The following is a 7,444-nucleotide window of genomic DNA, read 5'->3' as shown; positions in this document are numbered from 1 at the left end:
CACACACACACACACACACACACACACACACACACACGCACTGCTCTGCCATTGGCTATTACCGAGCATCGTCCTGGCATCCCATTGGCTAAGAGGGACCACAACCGAATGCGTCTCTGTGCGAAGATAGATAAATATGTGTCTGTGCAGTGTCCTCATCATTCGCCCCTCGGGCCATGAGGCGTTCCAATAGTTTTAGGTAATTGTGAATCACCCAGAAAAAGTGTTCACCAGTCCGGTGATCTCTCACTATGCTGATGTTTGCCTTCGGCATTTTCGAAGGATTGTTAAAAGCTGACAAAACAGTTCTTTACAAAACGCCAGGCAAAAACCACTTCTGAGAGAGAACATGCACTACAGACGGCAAAAAACGATGAGGACGCAGTTAAAAGTTAAATCACCATCATTTTTATACTTTACTCTCTTGTTTGTTTTTTACATGATGCACAACTCTCGTTCATTGTGCAATAATTTAATTGTAACATGTATTTGTTACATATTTTGATGCAGTTTTATGCTTTGGAAAACATTTATGTAGGAATTTTGGGTGGGGCTTGGAACGGATTAGGCCCTAATCAGGACATTTACATGGAAAATGCGTCTCTGCTTAAAAAATTTTCCGATTACTAAAATTAACCATCGGGACAACCATGTTCATCCAAGGTGTGTCTCTGAATCAGCAACGCACATCTTCAAATTTGTAATATGTCTGTCGCCTATTTAAACGGTGACAAGTAGTCACTGTGCTCTTTGTTGATGTTAAATGTAGACCAGAGGATTCGGAGTAGCAAGTTGTCTCAGGAGATTAGAAATAAAAGTATAGACAAGCACGTCAAAAGTATACGATCTGAAATCATCTACAAGTAGCTTGATGTTCCTGTGACTACAGTTGCACATCTTCAGAAATTTCAGAACCATGGGACTGTGGCCAACATCTCTCGACGTTACCACAGGAGGAAAATTGATGACAAATTGAAGAGACGGATAATACCAATGATAACAAAAGAGCTCAGAACATCCTCCAAAGAAATAGAAGGTGGACCCAGTCGGTGTCAGATTGCACCATCTGTTGTTTGAGCCAAAGTGGACTTCATGGGAGGTGACCAAGGAAGACATCACTGTTGGAATAAATACAGTAAGAACCCTTACATCACAGGTTCCCTAGTTCACCATCTCGGTATTTCTATCGTTTTTTTTTTTTTCTTGTTGATTTTGTATTGTTGCCATTTACCGGAAAATTGTGGCGTTGTTTTGAGTTCAAATCCCACACGTCATGATAAAATTCTGATTCAGCCAATCAGGGCATCACTGCATTGTCAGCCATGGTTGTGCAAATGTGCAGCTCGCCTCGTTGATCACTACTGTGCTTTCCTTGTTGAATTTGTAACGTTAGTAGGGTGACAGCCTGACATTCATCATGCTCGGCAGTTCCAAAACAACATTGATGAAGTACACTTTTATCGAGTTCAAGTCTAGTCCGAGTCACAAAGGTCAGAGTTCAAGTCAAGTCCAAGTCACAAAGGTCAGAGTCCAAGTCCAGATAAAATCAAGAATAAACCTTAAGAGAGACAAATATTATGATTTCAATCCCGAAATGTCATTCGGCTGAACACTTATACCCCGCCACTCAAGTGTCTCAAGACATCTTAAGTTGTGTCTTAAAACACATTTGTTCAATAGCTCCCCGGTTTTTCGCGGTTTTTTTCCCTAAAATTTGTAAACAATTTTGAAAAGTTTTTGGGCTTTTCATGTCTGTTTTTACCTTTCTGTACTTGTTAAAGACATTACCTTTGTTTTATTTTTCTTAGGCACATTTTTTTCAATGCTACCATTTGTGTAGCTAGCTAGCTGGTAGCTACTAGTTAGCACAGAGTTTCATTCAAGACAGAAAAACATATTTAAATAAATCAAGACAGCAAAATGCAAGACCCCTTAAAATCCAAACAAGTGAATCAAATTCAACTTTTAGTTATCATTTCATCAGCTCAATAGAGTGCAGATAAATATTTTTGCTTTCAAAAGGCCTTTTGTGGTGTTACTTTGTTTTGTAGGAGGGAAGTCTTAGTGAGATGTTTGAGATGTCACAAAAGCAAAAAAAAACAAAAAAGTGGTGCCATACTTGAAATTATGCTTAAAATGCATGCTTTCACAAAAAAGGGTTTTCTCTGTTTCCGCAGAAAATGGAAATCTGATGAAATAATGGAAAAAGATAGAAAAACAAACTTTTGTTTTTAGCTGAAAGAAGAGAGTCTCCTCTTTCTTTTGGTAGGGTGCATGTTTATATCGCAATACAATACAATAATATGTGGGCCTTGCAAATCGGTCGAAATCCAGTAAAATGGCTGGCATTGAGGGGTTTGCCCCAGTGAAAATGGCTGGGGTTCAATGAGTTAAGTAAGGGGGTTGGGGTGGGAGTGGGGTGTCTTCACGTGTTTGTTTTGAGACGTCTTGATGTACCGAAATGTCTTGAGATGCTTTGGTTAGGACATCTTAAGACAACTTGAGACACTTTGATGGCTGGGTCTATCTTTTTAGATGGCATGGAACAAGAGGTTTAAAAGTTCATTTTCTTTACAAACTAGTTCAAAGTTCAGTTCACAGATTGTTTTTTTTTTTTTTCATTTATATGTTCAGTTCCTACTTCATTTATTTAAACTAGTGACAAAAATGAATTATAGTTTTTTTTTTTTTTTTTGTTATTGACATTTGCCCATTGTTGCCATCCATTCAGTCCACACTCATAGACAACTGCAAGTTTTACCCTACAATCTAATGAGGAAGAACTTATTGCTTGAGTGCTTTTTTTTAATGAGGAATTACGTACTAGTCTTTTATGTGCAAGCACAAATACGATCTAAAGTAGGAACCAGGCTGAGGTCGGAAATTAGCTGTCACACATTAAAACCGCTCTCGTCTTCAAGCTGCTGTAAAACACACACACCTGCTGCGACACTCCTGAGCACCCCTCCCCCCGACAAAAAGGGGAAAATGGTGTTTAATATCGACCAGGGACTAGCACACAAGTAACTTGCCTTACTATTTCTTGCTAACCAATACAGATTTCCGAGTGAGGTAAGCTCCATAGGCTCTTTTCCCCCCATCCAAGCTGCCATTATGCTTTATATTTTGATGACGCACGCAGCAGCGCAATGCTCTGTACCGGCTTGGGCTGCCAAATACGGTGTTTACCCCTGGCCCCAGCCCACACGTGAAGGCTCGTTTTCTTTTAATGTGTGTTTAGCCAGGCTTTCTCCTGAATGACGAATGAAACTTGGCAATCTCGAGAAAAAAATGTAATTGTCGTTCAAAAGTCGTTAACAGGCGACAGAATGAGCAAAAAAACATTCACCCGGCAGAAATACACTACACTCAGTTCACATTTTCCCATTATATGAACACATTCATGTACTTTTGTTTTTTGAAAGCATTAAGGTGCACCACTGCATAGATCCCTTTACTTAATTAATCCCTGTGTGCAGAAAAACAACAATTTCAAAAACAATGCTGTATTATTAATGGTGGTGGACCTCGGGGGAGAGACAATGTGGAGAGGTGGTGACAAAACGGCACAGAATTCAGAGCTGATGAATGAACATGAATGTGTCACTGCGGTAAAAACTTTTTTTGGGAAGGACGACGTTCATTTTCAGGACTAAAAGGATCATTGGACTCGGTTGTAGCCGTTATTTCTGAATGGATGGATGGATGGATGGACAACATTGTATAGTACGATATTGTGTCAAATATTGCCCACTCGGCATCCATTGCAGCCTAGTCACCCTGGAAGGGGGATTCTCCTGTCTGTGGCACCTTCTCAAGGTTTCTCACGACATCCCCCGGGAATTTAAGGTCAGGGAATGTCATTAATATTTGTCAACTGTGGGTATGTGAAGCCCTTTGAAACCGTTTGTGATTAAGGGCTATTTAAATAAATGTAACTTGACTGGTTTGAGTCGATAAAAATATTTTGCGAGTCATTCAGCTGAGCCCAAGACAAGTCTGAATAAATGCTTAGGAGTCCGAGTCAAGTCTGAGACAAGAAAAAAACATGTCAAGACCGGACTCGAGCACTTACAGTCCTGCATACAGGTATACAAAAGAATAAAGAGATACCTTTATTTCAACGTTGAAACAAGAATATTCTGAATTATGGCTGCTTCATCATCATCATCATCATTCTCGTTGCCTTTGCCGGTGTGAGTCCACCGATTTTTGTATGACTCATTGATCCTAGTGTAATATACGTTTTAATGTGTTTGTATCGCTTTACGGTCCTTTAAAAGAATTACGTGCTGCAAGGCACATCAAATCTATGTTCATCAACACAAAAATGAAGCATAACAAGGAAAGAAACCTGTCCCCCCTTAGCTACTTGTTATGGTCTCGGGCTGCTTTGCTACATCGGGCATAATCTATGGAGGCTAAAATGAAATGGGACCCAATCGTTAAGTGGAATGAAACTCATATAATATTTTAAACTTGTGTTTGGAAATTAAAAAAAACGGAGAAGTGGAGTGTGCAAAATTATTCAAGCTACTCATTCCCGATCCACCCACTCAATATCTGTCCTATGGACCAGATTACGTGCCTCAGCTGTGGCTCTCTGTAGTTCAATAAAAGTGATTATGGGCTTCTTGGCTGCATCTCTGATCAGTGCTCTCCATGTTTGGGCTGAAAGTTTAGAGGGATGGCTGAGACTGCAGTTGTTTCAATATGATCGATTGAATGTTGCTCCGCAAGATGTTGAATGCTCGCGAAATTCTTTCCTTTCCTAATCCTGCTTTCAACTTTTCCACACCTTTATCCTGGGCGAACCTGGTGTGTGACTCGCTCTTGATGATGCTGTTTGCACGCCAAAATTCTTTAAACAGACCCCAGAGACAATCACAAAGCAATTGCATTTATACTGAGACTAGATGACACACAGGTGGACGCTATTTATTTTCATCAGTCATTTAGGTCAAAATTGGATCATTTCAAAATCATCAGGGAACTTTGCTGAATAATATTGCATGCCCCACTTTTCATTTTTCATTTCTACATTTTTTTTTAATATCGTATGAATTTTGTAACACTTCATGATTTTTGTCCCACTTGGTGTTGATTCATCACAAACATTTCCAATTTTATAGCTTTATGTTTGAAGTCCGGAATGCGGCAAAAGGTCAAAAATGTCATGGGGGCAGAATAAATTTGGAAAGCACTGCAATAAATGAAACCACACAGCTAAAACCACCCAAGAATGGCTGTAAGTTAACAGTGGACTTTTCTTAAGTGGCATTTTATGTGTCCTGATCTAAAACCTATTGAATATTTGTGGAAAGAGCTGAAACATGCCATCTGGAGAACGGACTCTTCAAACCTGCGGCAACTGAAGCAGTTTGTTCATGAAGAGTGGCCCGAAATGCAGAAGTCTCATTGAAATTTGCCAGAAATCATTTGATTGCCTCAAAAGGTTCCATCCATTCATTTTCCGATCCGTTTTATCTTCACAAGGGTCGCGGTGGGTGCTGGAGCCAATCCCAGTTGTCTTCTGGCAGTTGTTCGGGGTACACCCTGAACCGGTTCCACGAACAACCATCCGTGCTCACACTCTTCAAGGCTTCATGTTTATACAATACAATACATCCTGATTTATATAGCGCTTTCACAATAGCTGCAGCTGTAACAAAGCGCTTAACAAAACAGTTAAGATAAAGTAAAATAATAAACACAACACATAACATAAAACACAGACATAATCCATATTCACCAGTCAATCAACATGGTTAGCATAACAGAGGAGCAGAACTTGAATACACTCCCGTGCAGTGTCAGTGCCGGACACATCTGATGGGAAGGCATTCTGTTGGCACGACGCGCCCACACACACACACACACACACACACACACACACACACACACACACACACACACACACACACACACACACTTTATAGCCTGATGAAGCCTTATAAAACAGGTAGGTTATGCTTCGGCAGTGCGCGCACACACACACACACACACACACACACACACACACACACACACACACGCACACGCGCACACGCACACGCACACACACACTCAACATTAAGTGTCATAAAACGAGTATGTTCCACAGCAGGCACTGGGTAAGTTAAACACATGACTTAATTTTAGAAGAGTCAAGGCGCTATACTGGACCTTTTTCTATATGTGGTGACGACGTTGACCATAGTGTCCATCCAGTCGCTTGGGTTACGTCATGTCCTTCAAATGCACGTTCACCCAACTGGGCTTTTGATTTTATGGAGTATTATGCGGCATGTGGTCCAAAACCACATTTCTTACTGTGGAAAATGAATTCTCAAATATTGCTGTGGAGGCGCCAGATTTTTGGCTAAGTGTGATCAAATGTGTGTATGGTACATTGTTTGACCGGACATGACATGTCTATATGAAAATTATCAACACCGTTTTTCCTATTTTCATTTTGTTTTGATTCTCCTTTGATCAACCCTAAACCCTGTTAGCCACAAAATTGTGGCTGGTGAAAATGCAGGTTGGCTCGTAAATTTTGGAAACCGCTTGACATGTGGCTGGTGAGCAAAAAAGTAAATGTCAAGCCCAGAGAGTAGTAATGAGTAAACAATGAATCAGATCATACAATAACTATTTTATAATAATTTTACTAATGTTGGCATTGGGTGAGTACATTTCAAATGGGCCATCATGACTGATACGGATGACACTGTGGCCCTTTTCAGTTCTCATAGGAAAGAACAAAATGGTCCTATAATGTTTGCCATGCAGCAATAAATGCAACTGTGGCTGCTCAACCCCCTAACGGAATGGAGTGAACAAAGACTTGATTGAATATATCAAGTAACCTTTCAAGATTAAGATGCTGCAACTGTGGGTGGATGATCCTCATGGGCGTGTACTAAAACTAAACTATGATGAGAAGCTTTTAACAATGTCATTCACAGATTTTCTATGACACATCACTTCAAATTAAATCTTGCATGGCAGACTTGACGTGAGAATGAAAAGGTGACAAATCCAAACTCAGCTAGTCGCTGCAAAAACACCAACCCCAGCTTCCCAAAAACAGAAACTTGATGATCTAGGAGTGTGATTATTTAAAAAAAAAAAAATTCGATTAACAATTAAACAAAGTGTAACCTCTTTGGGAAAACAGTGCAGTTTATGCCTCTGAACAAGCCCATCAGTCTGCACCTCATTAATTGAGGAACTGAGGGAGGGAAGCTTCAAAATGGAGCGGTGTTGCCTGTGGGCTAGTCCATATTACAATTACTGTATAATCATGATACTCTAGTGGAATCCCATTAGAAGACTACCGGAGTCTAGACAGCATGATCTGTGCGGTCTACTAAATTGTCATTCATTTAAAAAAATAATGATGTATCTGTATATATTTCCCAGAACACCCCCCCCCCCCCACCCCCCCAACCAACCCAAA

Source organism: Hippocampus comes, unplaced genomic scaffold (genome assembly GCF_001891065.2).
Source record: "Hippocampus comes isolate QL1 unplaced genomic scaffold, H_comes_QL1_v1.1 scaffold310, whole genome shotgun sequence".
Taxonomy (NCBI): Eukaryota; Metazoa; Chordata; class Actinopteri; order Syngnathiformes; family Syngnathidae; genus Hippocampus; species Hippocampus comes.
This window is presented reverse-complemented; position numbering follows the sequence as displayed.